General features: G+C 51.2%; 1 long non-coding RNA gene across 2 annotated transcripts; it reads left to right on the forward strand.

Moving 5' to 3' along the window:
* The first annotated feature begins 262 nt into the window (after window positions 1-262).
* Window positions 263-18,560, forward strand: LOC131422647 (uncharacterized). 2 transcript variants are annotated; one of them, XR_009224127.1, is made up of 4 exons: window positions 263-823; window positions 1,349-1,724; window positions 15,478-15,601; window positions 18,077-18,560. It is a non-coding gene; the product is annotated as an uncharacterized LOC131422647 (long non-coding RNA). The 2 variants fall into 2 exon arrangements; XR_009224128.1 differs by lacking the exon at window positions 18,077-18,560 and adding an exon at window positions 16,121-16,379.
* Window positions 18,561-20,646: the final 2,086 nt, after the last annotated feature.

The raw sequence follows: 20,646 nt of genomic DNA on the forward strand, positions 1-20,646 counted from the left end.
GGCTCCGCCCAGGCGGGGGCGGGGCCCTCCGGCAAGGCCAATGGGAGCCCGCGCTGGGACGGCGGGGCGGGGCGGGCCGAGTCACGTGCGCGCGGGGTTGGCGAGCCCGGGCCGGGCGGGGGCTGCGCGCAGCTGGTGGCGCCGGGGGCGGGGGGCGGGCTCGGGCTCGGCGCGCGCGGATTGGGCGCCGTGGGTGCGGGGCCCCGGGCTGGAGCCCTTCCTCCAACCCCGGGGGCCGCCCCGTTCCCGCCCTCGTACAGAGGGGGAAACTGAGGCGCGCGCGGGTGAGAGTGCTGCCTGGCGCGGAGAGCGGCGGAGGTCCCCGGTAGGCACAGGAGACAGGCAGGACCCCCGAGCTGGACGTCCTTGCTTGGGGAGCGAGCCGGTCGTACACTCGTTCGTTCCCTCACTCATTCAACATTGAGGGAACGACGACCGTGTGCCGGGACGCCCGCCGCCGCGGCAACAGCCACGAACAAGACATACAGGGGCGCTGCCCTCACGGAGCTCTCACTCTGCTGGTCTTGAGGCTGCGGGGAATTTACAGCCTCTTGGTCGCTTATAATCACGGTTATTTAACGTAATAACCCCGTGAACAGGCCCCCACCACGTGTCAGGCCCATGCTGACCGCTCGACACGTTTTATCCAGACGACCTGGAAAGGAAGAACCATCCCGTTCTTCCGATGAGGAGCCCGAGGCTCCAAAGAGCTGAAGTACCGCAGCCAGCTTGTGATGGAGGCAGGATTCGAGGCCAGGCCTGGCTGTCTGGGAACAGCGAGGAGCCAGTTAGCGCAGTCGTCTCCACTCGTCCACGCAAGAAGGTAGTCCGGCCGGAGGACACCCTCTTGTGGCCAGCTGGGGCCCACAAGAGGGGCGAGGGTGGGTGCTTTAAGGCCCCTGTGGCCCAGGTACGCTGGACCACCGCCCCTGGCTTGGAAGGCAGGAGAGGGCAGCTGGAGCCCCTTATCCTGGGAGCTGGGGGCCTTGTGGGCTGGAAACGTCTTTCTCAGCCTCAAGCAGACCCTCTAGGAGAAGACAGAGGGCCCAGCTCTCAAGGCTGTGGTGGCCAGGCTCTCCTTACTCACTCCACTCCAGCCTGGCTGGTCTCTTTCCTGCTTCAGATGCACCAAGCTGTTTCCCACCTCTGGGCCTCTGCCCAGGCTCTTTCCTCCAGCTGAAACACTCCTGGACTTCATCCGTCAGATCTCGGCTTAGATGTCCTTTCTCAGGAGGGCCCACCCTGATCTCTGCTCAGGAGCGGTGCCCTCTGTTACTCTCTCTCCTGTGCATTGTGAAATTGTACATTTTCGAGGGTGTGTGATTAACTTTTGGTCTGTCTCTCCCAGGACTAGGTCTGTTCTGTTCATTGCCACGTCTGCAGAACAGTACCTGGCACACAGTAGGTGCTGAAGACATGTATGTTGAATGAATGATCAGACTGCAGAACTACAGGCCTGGCCCAGCTGCACCCTAGCCAAGAGGCCAGACCCAGACCGTGAACTGGAGATTGAGCAGGAGTAGGGTACAGAGAGGCAGAGGGAAGCCCAGCTTCTGGCTGGCTGCCCTGGAGGCCGGCTCAGAACAGCTCCTGCTCCCAAGTCTGCCCAGCACTGCCCTCAAAGGCTCCTGCCCCGCGGCCCCACCTGGGAGACCAGAGGAGGAACAAGCAGTTCCAGTGATCTCTGCGGTCACAGCATCAAGTTCGCAAAGACCTCATTAATGGTGAGGATGTGGGAGTAGCAGGCTCGGAGCCCCAGAGCCAGGGCTGGCCAAGCAGTGACAGGGGAGGCAGGGGCACTTTGGGGAAAAAGATTCTGGGAGAGAAAAACAGTGAAGGGGAATGCAGCATGACATAGAAGTCAAGGGTCAGACTGCAGGCTTCAAATCCAGCCTTTCCTTCTGGATAGCTTTGGAAAAGCAGCCTAGCCTCTCTGTCCATCAAGTTTGTCATCTGAAAAATGGGAGTGACAGTAAGGTGGACCTCACAGGGTGGTTGTGAGCCCCTCCGGTGCTTGGTGCAGAGGAAGCCCTCCGGCCCATTCACTATTCACGTTAGTAATCGGGCCAGACAGCTATGGGGGTGAACTTGGCCTTCCCCATTTGGATCTTGGGCAAGTCACTGCACTCTCTGAGCCTCAGGCTCTTCATCTTCATAGTGAGTCCTATGAAACCCACTTCTGGGGTGCTGAGAGGAAGGAAGTAGCCCTGCTGGGCCCAACCATCATCTTGCCCAGAGTGAGTTGCCTCAATAATAACAGTAACGCTAATAGTAATAGCAGCAAACAGTTTTAAGCACTACATCCGCATAAACTCATTTTAATCCCCATTTTACAGGTGGGGAAACGGAGGCACAGAGCAGCACATGTGCACAGAAATCACCTGGAGTTCTTGTTCAAATGCAGATTCCGGCTTGGTAGATCTAGACTTGAGATTCTGCATTTCTCACACGCTACCAGGCGGTTCGCATCCACACTTTGAGCATCGAGGTGCTAAGGCACTTGCTAACGGTTACACAGGTGGTGAGCACGGAGCCCAGATCTGAACCCACATGGTAGGCTGCAGAGTGCTGTGCTTAACCTTGACACTGCCTGCCTGCCCCCACCCCAGGTTTCTCCCCTACAAAGAAGTGGCAGGAAGCACAGCTCCCCTCCCCAAGCCCATTTCCTCTCTCAGGGCTCCTACCATCTCCCGCCATGGTGACATCTGGCCTATAGAACCTCCCTGCCCCCAGCGTCCCCGGGGTCCTCCCTGTTGATGGCGTGGAGCTTCTCAGATGCTCGTTAGCCAGGAAGATAATTAAGGGCGAGAGATGAGCTCACCCTGGCTCCCTGCGGCTTGCCGGGGCCCAGCTGGGCCTGCCCTGTGCCAGCCTGGCCCCGTACGTGCTTCCCTCGGGGCACTGGAGGAGCTGGGACAAGGGAGGAGCCTGCTGGGGAGTAGAGAGGGCTCAGCCAGCCTCAGGGGAGACTCCAGGCCGGCCCTCCCTGCCCAGCTCACAGCCACCGGGCTGGGCAGGCTTCTGCTCCTGGAGCATCCCCATAAGGGTTCCAGGCCTTAAAACAAAATGAAAACTGCTCGGCCAGAGGGGAGTTCCCCAAAGTGTGAGAGGTGACCCCCTGGTGACTTCTGCAGGTTGAGGTTAGGTGGGACACAGAGAGGGCGTCACCCAGCCATGAATCACACAGCAATTCTCCTTCAAGGGGTCAAAGCCTCACTTGCTGTTATGTGGCTTTACCATCTCTCCAACACTGACTCAGCCCCCTAATGATCAGGAGAGAGCAGACCTTGGTTTCAGAACCTTGGGCAGTCCACCCTTGGGCTACAATTGAACATGTCATTTTCTGCTTATTTATGTTGACATACCTTCTATTTTTGGCACAGGTCTTGCTTTTCCATTTATGATAGTGACATACCTATTCCTTTTTAAGTCAATCTATTTAGGGGGAGAAAAAGCGAGTTAAAGCAAAGTATAACGGAAGTAACTGTCGAGGTGGTACGGAGAGCTGGAAGCGGTGGGGACGGTGGCAGACAGATAGCTGAAGAGGGGAACCTGCTGGAGGTGAGCCAGACAGCCGCTCGCAGCCCAGGGACCCCACAGTCATCTTACCGCAGGGCCCAGCAGAGCCCCCAGCCAGGAGATGAGACATCCCCAGGGCTCCTGTGTCCACCAGAAAAGTCCCCCTGGGTTGTGGTGGGTTGAGTGGGGCCGGGTCGGCTCTGGTCTTCATTCCTGGGATCCATGGTGTCAGTGTGATGAGGAGCCGACTAAGGGAGGGGACGGCAGGCCTAGCCTCAGGTGCTCCCCACCCCCAGCCTGCCCTGCATTTCTGTCTCCAGTATCCACACCCCCGAACACACACACCCCCCTGACCCCGGAGCCCATCAGTCATCCATTCACTAAATCGCTCATTCATTCCCTCAGTTGTTCATTCATTCAGCCAGTCTTTATGGAGCACCTACTCTGTGCCAAGCACTGTGGTAGGAGCTGGTGACCAGACAGGCAAGACTCAGCCCTCACGGGGGTTACATCCTCCTGGGGGAAAACAGACCATAAACACAGAAGCAAGTACGATATAAGATGGTGTACGTGCTGTGGAAAAATGGAAAGAGAATAAGGGAAGGTTTGGGAGCCCGGGGCGGGGGCCTCTCTGAGAAGGTGTGCCAGCGCTGGGGTGGATGCAGCCTAGTCCTGGCGCCAGAGAAGCTCCCAGGCATGGAAGCAGGCAGGCGATGAGCCAGCACTGGGCAGGGAACCCTATTATTTGTAGTTTTTAGTAATCTTTTAGAGAACTCCAGGTGCACAGAATGACGGACCGTTCATAATGCAGATCACGGCGTCTTCTCTTCCTTGGTCCTCATTTGACCTGCTTTTATTAAAAATGCCCGTGGTTATTTTATGTAATATGTAATAGACACCAGGTAGCCCATCGATCAAAACAAGAGCTAAGACCCAACAGAAGCCAACATCCAATCTTGCGGTCCCCCCATCCTGTCCCCGCCTGGAGTCCCCATCACCTTGACTCCTGTCTTCCTCACTCTCTGCTTGCCTTCTTGTATAGTTTTATTATACCCAACTCCTAAAAGTATATTTTTAATTTTAATTTCTTCTTAGCAACTCTGTTAAAAGGGTATATTAGCTTCCCAGGGCTGCTGGAGGAAACTACCGCAAACTGGGTGGCTTAAAACGATAGAAATTTATTCTTTCACAGTTCTGGAGGCCAGAAGTCCAAAATCAAGTGTTGGCGGAGCCATGCTCCCCCTGAAGGCTCTAGGGAAGGATCTGTTGCAGGCCTCCCTGCCCGCTGCTGGGGGTCGCCAGCAATCCTTGGCTTGTAGATGCATCACTCCAGTCTCTGCCGCTGTCGTCACATGCTGTGTGACATGGCCTCTTCGATTGTTGTTGTTATGTCTGACAAGTCGACTCTGACTCCTGGCGACCCTGTGAATGAGTGCTGTCCACAATGTCCTGTCCTCAACAGCCCTACTCAGCTTCTGCAGACTCATGCCTGTGGCTTCCTTTATGGAGTCAATGCATCTCATATTTGGTCTTCCTCTTTCCCTGCTGCCTTCTACTCTCCCAGCATTATTGTCTTTTCCAAAGAATACTGCCTTCTCATGATGCGCCCACAGTAGGACAGCCTCAGTTTTATCATTTTTGCCTCCAGTGATAGTTCAGGCTTAATCTGCTCTAAGACCCATTGTTCATCTCTCTGGCAGTCCAGGGTATCCGCAGAGCTCTCCTCCAACACCGTATTTCAAATGAATCCATGTTTTTCTTGTCAGCCTTCTCCACTGCCCAGCTTTGGCACTTGTACAGTAACTAGGAACACGAGGGTGTGGGTGACCTTAGCCTTGGTCTCTAATGACACTTCCTTACACTTGATGATCTTTCCCACTTCTTTCATTGCTGCCCTTCCGAGTCTCAGTCGTCTCTTGATTTCTTGGCTGCAGTCTCCATTTAAATTGACGACTGGACCAAGGTAGACAAAATCTTTAACAATTTCAGTGTCTTCGTTATCTGTGTTCAAGCTGTGTAGTTCTTCTGTAGTCATGATTTTTGTCTTATTGATGTTCAAATGGAGGCCTGCTTTGGCACTTTCTTCTTTCACTTTCGTCAGAAGTCGTTGTTTCAAGTCCTTGCTGCTTTCTGCCGGGAAGGTGGTGTCATCTGCATATCTTAGATTGTTGATGTTTCTTCGACCACTTTTCACTCTTCCTTCCTCTGAATCTAGCCCAGTTTTTCGTATGACATGTTCTGCATACAGATTAAACAGGTCGGGAGATAAAATGCACCCTTGTCTGACACCTTTGCTGATAGGAAACCATTCCGTCTCTCCACATTCCGTCCTGATGTGGCTTCTTGTCCACAACAGGGTTGCACATCAGGACAAAGAAGTGCTGAGGCACGCCCATTTCTTTCAGGGCAGCCCAGAGCTTTTCATGATCCACGCAGTCAGAGGCTGTACTGTCATCTATAAAACACAGACTAGCCTTCTGAAATTCTTTGGAGCACTCCAGTAGCCAAGGAATAATTGCAGTTAGATCTCGTGTGCCTCTCCCTTTTCGAAATTCAGCGTGAACGTCAGACATTTCTTGCTCCATATAAGGTCAAAGCCTTTGTGGCAGCACCTTGAGTATCACTTTACTTGCACAGGAAATTAGAGCAGTGGTCCCCTAGTTACTGCACTCCTTGGCATCTCTTTTCTTGGGGAGTGGGATGTTTGTTGAGCGTTTCCAGTTATTCTCAACACTATTGAGGAATAATTGACAAATATAATTATGTTTAAATGATGATTTGATATACGTATACATTATGGAATGATTACCCAGATTAAGATGATTAACACATCCACCACCTCACGTGGTTAACTTTGTGTGTGTGTGGTGAGAATGCTTAAGACCTACTCTCAGCCACTTTCAAGTACACAATACCGAATTATTCACTATAGTCCCCATGCTGTACATTAGATCCTCAGAACTTACTCTTCTTATAACTGAAAGTTTGTACCCTTTGACCAGCATCTTTCATTTCCCTCACCCACTGGTAACCACCATTCTATTTTCTGTTTCTATGAAATCAGCTTTCTTTCTCTCTCTTTTTTTTTAGATTCCACATATAAGTGATATCATACAGTATCTTTCTTTCTCTGTCTGGCTTATTCCACTTAGCATAATGCCCTCTGCGTTCAGCCATGTTGTCACAAATGGCAGGATTTCCTTCTTTTTTATGGCTGAATAATATTCTGTTGTGTATGTGTACCACATCTTCTTTATCCATTCATCCATTGAAGGACATTTAAGTTGTTTCCATATCTCGGCTAATGTGAATAATGCTGCAGTGAACATGGGGGTGCAGAGAGCTCTGTGAGATCCTGATTTCATTTCCTTTGGATATATACCCAGAAGTGGGATTGCTGGATCATATGGTAGTTCGATTTTTAATTCTTTGAGGAACCTCCATACCGTTTCCCATAGTGGTCGTACTGATTTACATTCCCAACAAAAGTACGTAAGGATTCCCTTTTCTCCACATCCTCGCCAACACTTGTCTCTTATCTTTTTGATGACAGTCATTCTAACAGGTGTGAGGTGATATCTCGTTGTGGTTTGATTTGCATTTCCCTGATGATTAGTGATGCTGAGCACCTTTTCATGTACCCACTGGCCATTTGAATATCTTCTTTGGAAAAAATGTCTATTCAGGTCCTTTGCCCACTTTTAATTGGATTATTTGCTTTTTTTGCTATTGAGTTGTGTGAGTCCTTTGTATATTTTGGGATACTAACCCTTTATCAGAAATATTGTTTGTGAATATTTTCTCCCATTCTGTAGGTTGCCTTTTCAATTTATAGATTGTTGTCTTTGCTGCACAGAAGCTCTTTAATTTGATGTGGTCCCACTTATTTATTTTAGCTTTTTTTGCCTGTGCTTTTGGTGTCTTAGCCAAGAAATCATTGCCAAGACCAACGTCAGGGATCTTTTTCCCTATGTCTAAGAGTTTTATGGTTCCGGGTCTTACATGTAAGTCTTTGATCCATTTTGAGTTAATTTTGTGAGTAGTATAAGACAGGGGTCCAGTTTTATTGTTTTGCATGTGGATATCCAGTTTTCCCAACATCATGTATTGAAGACACTATCCTTTACCCATTGTCTGTTTTTGTTGCCCTTGTCAAAAGTTAGTTGACTGTATATGTATGGATTTGTGTCTGGGCTCTCTATTCTTTTCCACTGGCCTATGTACTTGATTTTATGCCGATACCATACTGTTTTGATTACTATAGATTTGTACTATAGCTTGAAATCAAGAAGTGTGATGCCTCTCGCTTTGTTCTTCTTTCTCGAGATTGCTTTGGCCATTCGGGGTCTTTTATGGTTCCATAAAAATTTTAGGATAGGTTTTTCTATTTCTGCAAAAAATGCCATTGGAATTTTCGTAGGGATTGCATTGAATCTGTAGATCGCTTTGGGTGGTATGGATATTCTCACAATATTAATTCTTCCAATCCAAGAACGCAGGATAGCTTTCCGTTTATTCATGTCTACTTCAGTTCTTTCATCACTGTCTTATAGTGTTCAGTGTACAGGTCTTTCCCTCATTGGTTAAGTTTATTCCTAAGTATTTTATTGCTCTTGATACTATTGTAAATGGGATTGCTTTCTTGATTTCTCTTTCAGATAGTTCATTGTTGGCGTATAGAAACACAAATGATTTTCTATGTTGATTTTGTATCTTGCAACTTTACTGAATTCATTTATTAGTTCTAACAGCTTTTTGGAGGAGTCTTTAGGGTTTTCTATATATAAGATCATGTCCTCTGCAAACAGAGATAATTTTACCTCTTCCTTTCTGATTTGGATGCTTTTTATTTCTTTTTCTTACCTAATTGCTATGGTGAGGACTTCCTCCTGTTCTCATAAGTATACTAGTTATTGGATTTGGGGCCACCCCAACCCAGTATGATCTCATCTAAACTTAACTGATCGCATCTGCAAAGACCCTATTTCCAAATAAGGTCACATTTACAGTTCCTGGGAATTAGGACTTCAGTATATCTCTTTGAGAACATAATTCAACCCACAACAAAGGGAATCCAGAGAACCAAAAAAGGGTATCCAGCTGTATGAATCTTCTGGGGCTTAATTCTTCATGTAATAGTATATAGCTAAGATCGACCCACCGTGTGGTTTACTTGTTTTGCCTGCTGTGTCGTTTTCCACCAGGTCAGTGTACCACAGTTGACCCGTCTGCTCTCCTGTGGCTGGCCTTTGGGTGGTATCCAGGCGTCTGCTAATTTGAAGCGCTGTTTGAACATTCTCATCAGTGCCTCTTGGTGCACACATGCAAGAGTTTCTCCTGGGCATTTACCTAGAAGTGGAATCGCTGGGACTCAGAATATGTGAATGTTCAACTTCAGGAGATAACAGCCAGCTGCTTTCCAAAGTGGCTGCACTAGTTATACTCCCACCAGCAACACATACTATCCACGTCCTCTCTGAAACTTGGTATTATTAGATTTTAAAATGTTTGCCACTTGAGTGTAAAATTGTTGCCAGTTGACATCTTGATTTGCGTTTCCTTGGTCACTAATGATGCTAAACATCTTTCTCAACCCTAAGATCTAAAATATATCCACCTATATTTTCTACTAAGGCTTCTGAAGCTTTGTTTTTGACGTTTAAATTCATAATCTCTCATCTTTCCCAACACCAAGGTCTAAAGGATATTTACCTATAATTTCTACTGAAGATTTTAAAGTGGTTTTGTTTGTTTGTTTTTGGCGCTTAAGTCCTTATTCTGGAGTTGATTTTTTGTGTGAGGAGGGATTGGTCGTATAATCTTAGGAGCTTTTGTAGGGTGACAAGTGTTTTTTGGGGACAATGGGACAGGATATTCAACTGGGACTCTTGAGTGTACTAGAAATTGCTCACTGGATTTTGAGTTCAAATTCTGCTCCTCCCGTGGACTGCCTATGAGATCTTACCCTTCGTCTCTGTGAGCCTCAGTTTCCTCATCTGTAAAATGGGAATTATAGTAGTTATTGCTTGGTTGCCATGAAGAGTACATGAGATAAAGTATGCAGAATGCATCCCACCTTGCCTGGTACACAGCATAAGAACACTAACTAGCATTTTAACGTGCCAAGTGCTTTCCATGTGTTATTAACTTATTTAACCCCTAGCAACTCCATGAAGTAGATGGTATTTTCCACACTTTACAGATGAGGAAACTGAGTCTCCATAGGATAAGTAAATCCTCTGAGGGTACACAGCGAGCATTCGTCAGAGGACTTGAGCCCTGGTGGTCTGGCTGCAGAGCCCTCATCTATCACCACCACACATCAGAGCCATTTCCTTTCCCTTCCTCCACCCTCCAGAATCCAGTCTCCGGGCCCAGAGAGAGAAATGGCTGCTTCTCCAGGAAGAAGGATCTAGAGGTTGAAATGGGGGTGTGGTAGGCAGTGGGGTTGACCCCCAATACCCTATGGCCCCTACCTTTGACTCTGAGGCTGGTGAGAGGCTGGGAAGGGAGGGAGGTGTAGGGCCTCCTGGTGGGGGAGTCCCTCCATCCTCCCCCTCCGCAGGCAGTTGGCGGCCACAGTGGAGATGAATCACTGGCCACAGTGCTCCCTGGTGTCATTCATTATTCACGGCCGCCGTCCTGGGCCTTGGGTTGCTTGGGGGTCAGGCAGGAATTATTCCCAAGGCCAGGCTATTAGGGGCTTTTATCCGCAGTGGAGCCTAGCACAACCAACCCTCTTCCCTAGACCTGAGGGCTGGGGGCTTTCTGCCCAGGGAAGACAGAGACTCCAGTGTGAGCTGCAGGCCTGCGACCACCGGCAGACAGAGGGCTTTGAGCTGCGTTTGAGCCCAGCTCTGCCTCTTCCCAGTTACCTTCTCTGAGCCTCGGTGTCCTTATCTGTAAAATGGGAATAAGATTTAGAAATACACAAGAGGTGTGAGTAGCCCATAGCTGGGCTTGATCACTAGAGTTGCTGTTATTATATTCGCTCTCTCAGTGACCGTGTCCCAGGCCCTGCTGGGGATGTGGAGATGCTATGACCCCTGAGGGAGTTTGCAGTCTCCTGGGGGAGACAGGGCCCCAGTGTATTAGAAGCCCTGCAAAAAGGGCTTCCGATAAGCCAACGTGTCCCCCTAAAAAAGCTGGTTAAAGGTGATTATTCATGGAATAATCAGCTGCTTATTGAACGCCAGCTATGTGCCCAGCAAGCCGCAGTAGTGAGCAAGGGAATCATGTCCCTGCATCCATGGACCTACAGTCCAGTGTCCCCGGAAAAGCAGGGGCTGCTGGGCCCTGTTAGAAGGAGACCCCCAGGGTCAGTCTGCGGCTGGTCTGGGGCTCAGGTGAGGGGCACAGGGCTCCCAGGTCCGCCCAGGAGTGGGGTGGGAGCTTATGCACACCCATCCCCAAAACCATACAAAGCTCACGTCTCTCCTTGCCTGTTGGAAGGCCCTGACTGAGGGGCAGGGATAAGAGTGGAGCCCCTGGAACCACCCAGACCTGAGTTTGACTTCTGGGGTGTATTAATTATCTATCACTGCATAACAAATGACCCCAACACTTAGCACTATTTTCTCATAGATTCTGTGGGTCAGAAATTCAGGAGCGGCTCAGCTGGGTGGTTCTGGCTCAGGGTGCCTCATGAGGTTGCAGACAAGATGCCAGCCAGAGGTGCAGTCGCATGAAGGGCTGACAGGCTGGAGGACCCGCTTGCCCGTGACTCACTTATGCGGTTGTAGGCAGGAGACTTTGGTTCTTCACTGTGAGGGCTTCTCCACGGGGCTGCTTGAGCGTCCTCACAACATGGCGGCTGGCTTCCCAGAGAGGGTGACACCAGTTAGAGAGCAAGCAGAGTGCCTTTTATGACCTAGTCACAGAGCTCAGCCTCCATCACTCCCACCATACTCTGTTCGTTAGAAGTGGGTCACTAAGTCCAGCCCACACTCAAGGAGAGGCTCCACTTTTTTTGTGTGTGTGTGTGAGGAAGATCGGCCCTGAGCTAACATCTGCCAATCCTCCTCTTTTTGCTGAGGAAGATTGGCTCTGGGCTAACATCCGTGCCCATCTTCCTCCACTTTATGTGGGACGCCGCCACAGCATGCCTTGATAAGCGGTGCATCGGTGCGCACCCGGGATCAGAACCGGCGAACCCCAGGCCACCACAGCAGAGTGCGCACACTTAACCACTTGCGCCACTGGGCTGGCCCTGAGAGGCTCCACTTTTTGAAGGGAAGAGTGTCAAAGAATCTGTGGATAGATTTGAAAATCACCGCTGGGTGAGCTTGGGCAAGTCCCTCCTGTCCAAGCCTCAGTTTCCTCATCTATGAGATGGGGGTAATCAGTCACGTCTCCTACCTCGCAGGGCTGTTGTGAAGATGAGATGAGAAGATATGCATGGAGCACTTAGTGCTGGGCCTGTCACGTTAGTTACACCTCCAGTAAACACCAGTTGCTGTTATCAGGGTGGTTAATTAAAGAGACTTACCCAGGGCTAGCCCCTCTCCTCCTTGCCCAGTGGTTCTCAACCCTGGCTGCACGTGAGAATCACATGCAGAACTTTAAAAACATACCTCCAGAAACACCCAGCCTATTTTCTGATTCAGTAGGTCTTGAATGGGGCCTCTAGGCATATTGTTTTTTAAAGCTTACCAGGGGCTGGCCCAGTGGCGTAGTGGTTAAGTTCGCACGCTCCACTTCGGCAGCCTGGGATTTGTGGGTTCGGATCCTGGGCACAAACCTACGCGCCACTTATCAAGCCATGCTGTGCTGGCATCCCATATAAAGTAGAGGAAGATGGGCACGGATGTTAGCCCAGGGCCAATCTTCCTCAGCAAAAAGAGGAGGATTGGCAACAGATGTTAGCTCAAGGGTAAACTTCCTTAGCAAAAAAATAATAATAATAAAAAAATAAAGCTTACTAAGTAATTCTTATATGCAGCCAGAGTTGAAATCACTGTCCTCACCTGGAAATTCTTAACAGTGATCCATCAACAGATAAAATGCAATGAAGAAATAAAAAATGATGGAGGGGGCGTCCCTATAATTCAGTAGTTCTTGAAGTGTCGTCCCCAGGATCATGTGAGAACTTGTTAGAAATGCACATTCTTGGGACCCCCAACCCGCTGAATCAGGAACTCTGGGGGTGGAGCCCAGTGAGCTGTGTTTCAACAGCTCCTCCAAGTGGGTCCGGGGCACACAAGCGTGAGACCCACTTCTCACTCTCTTGCTCTCCCTCCTTTGCTCGCTCTGATGAAACCTCTTGCCATGTTGTGAGCTGTCATGTTGGAGGGGCCCACATGGCAAGGAACTGAATGCTGCCAACATCTACTGAGTGAGCTTGGAAGCAGATCCTTCCCCAGTCAGGCCTGCGGATGAGACCACAGCCCTGCCGACACCTAGATTGCAGCCTGTGGAGACTCTGGGCCAGAGGAAGTCATGCCCAGACTCTTGCCCCACAAAAACTGGGGTAATCAACATTTGTTGTTTTAAGCCACTACGTTTTGTGGTAATTCATTATGTAGCAAATAGATAAGTAATATGGTGGATATTGGCAGGAGCGGGAGAGATGGGTTGGGGGATAAAGGGACCTGGAGTAATCTAGAGTCTAGGTTAAAAGAGATTTAAGTGTAGACTTTGTTTGGATCCTAATTTGAACATGTTAACTGTTTTGGTTTTTTTTAAGTTGCTACTTGGGAAATGTGAACACTCAGGGGATCCTGGATGATATTAAGCTGTTATTGTCACTTTTATTTGGTGCGATAGTGATATTGTGGATATGTTTTGAGAAAGAGGCTGTATTTTTTAGAGAAACATATTGAACTATTTACAGATGAAGTGATATGCTGCTGGGGATTTGCTTTCAAATAATCAGGGTAGAGAGGGGGTGTATGTGAAACAAACTGATTGGCCATGAGGTGATGGTTGTTGAGGGGAGGGGATGGTATGTGGAGACTCCCTTGACTATTCTCCTTGTTTTTGTATATGTTTGCAATTTTCCGTAAAATTTTTAAAAATTTAATTAAAATTAAAAAAAAGTTTTTTTAATTTTCCAAAAAGTTGGAAAAAAAAAATGGAGGGAGCCCAGTGTGCCCACTTTACAGATGGACAAAGCAAACCCCAGCAGCAGGTAGGGGAATTTGGGGGAACGGGGGGCCTTAGGTCGTTGACGCTGGGGGCTGTCTCTAAGCCAGGCCCTGTGTTTTGTTCGTCCTGGGGAGGGGGCTTGCGCAGGGGACCCTGGGGCTGCTTCCCTGCCTGAGCCTGGGGTGTGGAGAGGACTCTCCCCGTCTTCTGAGACTCACAGCTTTCCAGCCGTTCCTGGCTGACACACTCCTCCATCTGACGGCCCCTGGTGGCTGACTATTATGTCCATACCTGTGAGAGACATCCTTTAAGTGTAGGAGTGCGACTGTCATTTTGTCTTCATATATTAAGTCATCACAAGGGGTGGGTTTTGTTGAATTTTATTTCAGACCTCCTTTTTTTTCTGAGGAAGATCAGCCTTGAGCTAACATCTGTTGCCAACCCTCCTCTTTTTGCTGAGGAAGACTGGCCCTGGACTAACATCCGTGCCCATCTTCCTCTACTTTATATGGGACGCCGCCACAGCATGGCTTGACAAGTGATGTGTAGGTCCGTGCCCGGGATCTGAACCCGTGAACCCCAGGCCACCAAAGCAGAGTGCATGAACTTAACCACCGGGCCAGCCCCTGCCCCGCCGTTTTTTAAGAAGATGCTTGCTCTTGGTAAAATCAAAGGAGTACAGTGAAAAGCCAGTCTCCCTCCCCCTGTCCTCCAGTCATTTCCCAAAGACAACTATTTGTCATTTATTCCACAGATATTTTTTGAGCACCTACCACATGTTTTGCACTGTGCTAGGCTCTATTGTCCAACAGCAATATGATGCGTGCCACAGATGAGAGCCGCCCATGAAATTGTAAATTTTCCTCATTTAAAAAGGAGAAAGAAACAGGTGATGTTAACTTTGATAATATATTTCTAAAGATTATTAATGAGGTATTTTACTTTTTTTTTTTTCTTATTGTATTAGTCGGCTCAGGCTGCTATAACAAAATACCGCAGCCTGGGGGGCTTAAACAATAGAAATTGACTTTCTCACAGGTCTGGAGGCCGGAAGTCCAAGATCAAGGTGCCGACAGGCCTGGTTTCTTTTGAGGCCTTTCCTTGGCTTTCCGATGGCTGTCTCCTCGCCGTGTCCTCACATCATCTTTCTCTGTGTGCGCCCCCAGTTTCTCTCCGTGCCTCCTAATCTCTTCTCATAAGGACACAGATTGGATCAGGGCCCGTCCTGAGGCCCTATTTCACCTCAGTCACCACTTTAAAGGCCCTGTCTCCAAATGCAGTCATATTCTGAGGACATGGGGGTTAGGGCTTCAACATATGGACTTGGCGAGGGGAGACACAATTCAGTCCATAACACACACCACGTCTTCCACACCTGGTGTGTACTTGGCCCTCACATCACATCTCTGTTCTGACCAGCCCCATGCTGAGGGTTCAGCTGCCACACGTGGCTGGTGGCTGCTGCATTGGACAGTGCAGTTCTGGGTGTGGGAGTCACAGTGCAAACCAGCAGACATCCCTGCCCTCATGGGGCTCCCGTTCAGCTGGAGGAAACGGACAAGTAATGAAGAACTAAAATGCATTGTCTGCCACGTGTGTTCTACAGAGAAGAACAAAGGAGGGGGAGGAGAAGGGGGGAGGGGTCCAGGGGGGTGTCCTTCCAGAGAGATCTGCACAAGCACAGGAGGTAGGTGGGTGGATGGACAGATGGAGGGATGGTATAGATACATCCCCATTTTAAAAAACACAGATGGTATTATTCCATACATGCTGTCTCTTCTTTGCTCTTCTCACTTGAAAATATATCTCCAAACTCACGCCCCATCATCACACATAGACATGCCTTATTCTTTTTGATCTCTTGATTTTAAGGAATAATTTGAAACATATGGAGACACGGCGCTGCTGAGCTAGAGTAACGGAACCTGGCGTCTGTCGAGTGCTGACCGTCCCAAGCGCCAGGCACCTCATCTGACCCTCCCCACAACCCCGTAAGGTGGGTGCTCTTCCCAAAAAACGCTTCAAGGTCATGGGCAGCTTTTGTAAACCGCTAACTTCAGAGAAATGTCAGGCCCTGGATTGCAGTACTGCCAAATGGTAGGGTCTGAGAGACTTTCCTGTCGAGGTTAACAGAATAATAAAATACTAAAGGATAGTATTATCATATTACAGTAATATGCACCAATATTATAATTTATAGCAATATATTAACATAATATATTAATATATAGTAAAGATAACTAAATAATTTATTATAAATATGTTTAATACATTATACATATATAAGTATAATAAAATATATAAAATATTAATAAGAGGACAAGAAATAATTGAGAGAAAATAGTGGGAAAAGAACAAATCTAGGAAGAGCCGAGAAGTTCCTCATGTAGGAATCGAGACTGCGGCCAGCAGCCCCAGGGCTGGCTCTGGGGCTGTGCTTGGGGAGGAGGCCGTGGATGGAGCACTGGGGTCCAGGGGTCCGGGCGGGACTCTGATCCCTCAGATCTCACTCCAGGCAGGGAGAAGCTTCCAGAAAGGAAAGCAGTGCCAGGAGTTAAGACTGAACCTGCCTGCCAGTCTCCACGTATGAGATGAGAGATGGGCAAAGGGTACATTCCCGCCACAGCCCACCCGCCAAGCCCCAGGACCCTCTGTGCCCCTGTCAGCTACTCCCTCCCATTTGCAGGGATCCCTAGCAGCGAGCTCTGTCACCGCGTCCTGGGGGCCTCTGCAAGTGCTGGGGTTCCAAGCAGCGTGCCGGCCCTGATGGAGAGCCCCCGTGACCCTGGATAGGCTGATGGGGTGACCATAGTACCTGCCTCTGAGGCTGAATGAGATAACGCGTTCATATGTGCAGAGAGCTTGGAACAGCACCTTAGAGGGGTCGCTGATGCCCTTGTGATCATCCTGAGCCCTGACAGGCCCTGTGCTGCTCGAGGAGGGGGCTTTGCCCCGAACCAGACGTCCCCGCCTGGAACTGGCCCTGTAGGGAACATTGTTCTGGGCTCTGAGTCACACAGTCAGGGTTCAAGCCAGGCTCTGCCTCATCCCAGCTCTGAGACCCCACCTCTCCAAGCCTCCGTTTCTCCATCTGTAGCCTAGGCCGGTACCTGGGCAGGCGGAGCACTTGGTAAGAACTCTGGCTGAGAGGGATGTGCAAGAAAACGAGAGTGCCTCCCGGGGCTCCCTGATTCCTGGGAAAAACCACCCGCACTGCCCTGGGCCCCGCCAAGCCCTGTCCTGCTCCTCTGGCCCCTGAGGGAAGGGGCTGGAGCCTGTCAGCGTATCTCTGGCAGGTTCTGACCTGTCCTGGCTGGGAGACCCGAGGGGAGTGAGCGGCTGAGGCAGGAGGGCAGCTGTGGGTCCTGAGCCCTGCTCGGACCCTTCAGGCCTCAGCATCTCCATCTGCCTTGTGTCCTCTGCCCCCTCCCTCCCTCCCGACATCGAGGCCACATCAGCCACAGCAGTTCCCTGACGCCTCCGTCTTCTCCCGTCTCCGGGCCTTTGCACAGGCTGTTCCCACAGGCTGTAGTGTCTCTGGTCCCCAACAGGCTGTGAGACCCCTGAGGGCCGGGAACGGGTCTGTGCAAACTTTGCAGCCCAGCGAGAGCGGATTCTCAGTAAATGCTTATTGGAAGCAAATGCATGAATGCGCGAAGGAATGAGCGTGTCTCCCTGGCCCAGACTCTGAATGTCTCTGAAGGCGGGGACGCTGCAGGGTGATTCGCATAATCGGTGCTCAGTAAATGCAGGCTCATGTTAGCAGTCTGGCCCAGCCTCTCCCACAGGGCCAGGTGTCCCCCGATGTGGCTGGGCTGGGGTTAGGCCTCCGGAACTCACCGTGGAGGCACCTGGGGCAGCAGGAGACGGGCCCTGAATGGTGACGGGGCGGGGGGAGCCTCTAGCCGGGGCCAGCTCCAGCGCCCGTGTGATTGGGGGCTGGGGCAGGGCACACAGCCCCCAGTAGCTCTAGGCCCTGGCTTTCTGGCCCAGCCCATGTCTGCTGCACGGCCCCCACCCCATGCCTACCTTCCTCCTCCCTCCATCGAAGGACTCCCCACCCACCCCGTGCCACCCCCTCGGGAGATGCCCCTTACCTAAGAGGCAAGAGGAACCTAACATTTGTTGAGTGCTGTGCGAGCACTGGGCTAGACCCTCTACCCTCTCTCACGTAATCATTACAATAACTCTAGGAGTAGATGTTATCCCATTTTGCAGATGGGGGAATCAAGGATCAGAGAGGTTATGTGACTTTCCCGAGGTCATTCAGAACAGGATTCAAACCCAGGTCCACCTGAGTGCCCTGAGCCTGCACCCCTCATTCCTTCCTTCAACAACCCTGTACTGAGCTCTGCAGGTGGGCCAGTGCGGTGCTAGGAGAGATGGGGAAGAGAGGGTTCCTGCCCCCAGGGCATTTGCAGTCTAAGGGGGAAGCAGATGTTAAACAAATAATTATCTAATTATCCCACAGTCCCTGAAGACGGTGTCCTGAGAGTGTGTAGCAGGGGGATGTGACCTGGCCAGGGGCCTGAGATGTCCTGGAAGAAAATTTGAGACCTGATCTGAAAGCTGAGAAAGAACAGAGAGAGGCAGAAGGATCTTTTCAGGCAGAGGGCACTGCCTGTGCAAAGGCCCAGTGGTCAAGGAACGCCCGGAGGGGAGCGCGTGAGAGACACTGCAGGCCGCAGGGATCAGGGTGGGATCCAGACCCGCTGGGTTGGGGCAGCGGGGAGGGTGGCTGAGCTGTATCCTCAGAGCAGTTCGAGGCCATGAAAGGATTTTGGCATCCCTGGGGAGATGAGACTCAAATTAAATGTCAGAGAGGGGGCTGTGTCTGCCTCGTGGAAAACAAATCGGAGGGGCCGGGAGCAGGGAGGAGGCTCCTGGAGCCGCTGAGCGACTTGGACTGAGGCAGGGAGGGAGAGAGGGGACGGGTTCAGGGGACTTTTAGCAAAGAGCCAGCAGGCCCAGCCATGGCCCGGGTCTGCGGAGACAGGAAAGGGAGCATCCAGGCTGAGGCGTAGAGTCCTGCCTGAGCAGGGCCCGCCAGCTGGGAGCAGCCTGTTCCCAGGGTCCCTGGCCACCCACCGGCCACCAACCAGCCAGAGTCCCCTGGCCAGAGCCCTGGGCCTGGGGGCAGGAAGGGTGCTGACCCTGCCCGCAAGGAAAACACATCCCAGGAGCCAAGACCTTTCTCTCTGCTTTGTGCCCCGCCCTGGAGCTGTGAGTGACCATCTCTGGGCCCGCAGCCTTGCCTGCCTTCTGGGCCCAGAGCCTGAGGGCTGTCCCCAGGGCCCCAAGGAGACCTCCTCCCGGGATGCCCCTGCCCAGGCTCAGCCCACCCCCACCCGGGAATGTCCCTTCAGCCATTCAGGAGGCACAATGCCAAGTCCTGGGGACGGAGCGTCAACAAGAAGACTGGACCCTTCTCGCCCGCGTGGAGCTGACATTCTAGAGGGGGAGACAGGGAACGCGAGGATGCGTGAATCAATGGCGTAGTATCCTTTCAGAGAGCGGTAAATGCTCTAACGAGCCACGTGACGGAGACTAAGGGGGAGGGTGGGCTGGGGCTGCATTAGAGAGGGGTCAGGGTGGGGCCCTCTGAGGACGCAAAGAAGCCAGTGGCCAGTGGCGGAAGAGCATTGCAGGGGGCGGGGGTACAGCCAGGGGAAAGGCTTGTGGTGGGAGCCAAGAGGCGGGGGGCGGGGGGGGGGGGCGGGAGGGAAGAACTGGTCGGAGGAGGGGCCCAAGGCGTGGAGCAGGCCTGGTGAGCTCGATGCTGGGGAGGCACCGCCAGAGAGGTGTGGCGGGTTTCAGGCAGGGGTATGGGTTCCAGAACCTCCCTTCTCCCTCAGCCTGGAAATCCCCTCGCCCTGAGTTCCCTGTTTCAGCCCGTTCCCAGGGTCTTTCCAGTGTCTCTGCCTCGCTCACCCCCTTACAGGTGCTCCCCAAGCTGGAAATTCCCCAGGACTGCAGCCGACGGGGAACTAAGGCTCTTCCTTGAAAAGGCCACGTGCGTGGACCTCTGCTGTGTGCCGGGCCTCACGCTGGGCGCCCTTCGGCCTGAGCCCCCGGGACCCTCACCAGCGACCCCTCAGGTCTTACGGGCCCCATGTTATAGACCTGGAGACCCAGGCGCAGTGTGACTCACTCAAGGCCACGTGGCTCTGAAGCAGGAGGATTGGAATCAGCTCAGTCTCAACCCAAAGGTTTGTGACATCTCATTCAAGCCTCGTGACGGTTTTGTGAAGGTGGGAGTTACAGATTCTTTCCCTTCCCTACCTGGCTCCCTTCCTCCTCCCCGTTTTGGTAAATGGTGCCACCAGCTCCCCACTTGCTGAGCCATTCTGGATTCCTCTCCTTCCCCGCCCCTTCTTCCAGGGGCCCATCCTTAAATGACCCTCCACGGGCCTTGTAGCAGCTTTAACACCCACCGCATAGGCAGTAGTTATCACTCCCTCCCTCTTGAGGAGAAAGGAGGAAAGTAAATTGTGGCAGGCTATCATCGATCTAGAGAAAGCCACACTGAGGTCTGTGGGCACCTTTCTCTAAAGTCACACTTCACGTGATTGCAGTAAACACAGTATTTCTGGAAGCCAGGCCAGCTGGCGGTTTCCTGGTCCCTAAAGGAACCTGCCAGTTGTTCCCACCCCAGAGGAGCCGCAGGGAGGTGGTGCTCCCCAGCCCCCCTCTTCTGCCAAAAGAGAAGTCACAAGAGGGCTCAGAATCACTACCCCGCCTTCCTTGAAGCAGTGCCCTGTTTGGGGAAATGTTCTAAAATTGATTGTGGTGCTGGGTGCATAACTCCATGAATACACTAAAATCACGGAATTGTACACTTGAAATGGGTGAATTGCATGGTATGTGAATTATATCTCAATAAATCTGCTAAAAAAAAATTAGGTGTCCTGTGTCCTCCTCCACAAAAGAGGGGGTCCAGATCTGCTCAGACAAATGAAAAGTAAGAAAATCATGAGAACACCCGAATATTACTAGTAGCAATAATCTGTGCTAACATTTCTTTAGTGCTTGTGACACGCT

This window comes from Diceros bicornis, chromosome 26, assembly GCF_020826845.1.
Source record: "Diceros bicornis minor isolate mBicDic1 chromosome 26, mDicBic1.mat.cur, whole genome shotgun sequence".
Taxonomy (NCBI): domain Eukaryota; kingdom Metazoa; phylum Chordata; class Mammalia; order Perissodactyla; family Rhinocerotidae; genus Diceros; species Diceros bicornis.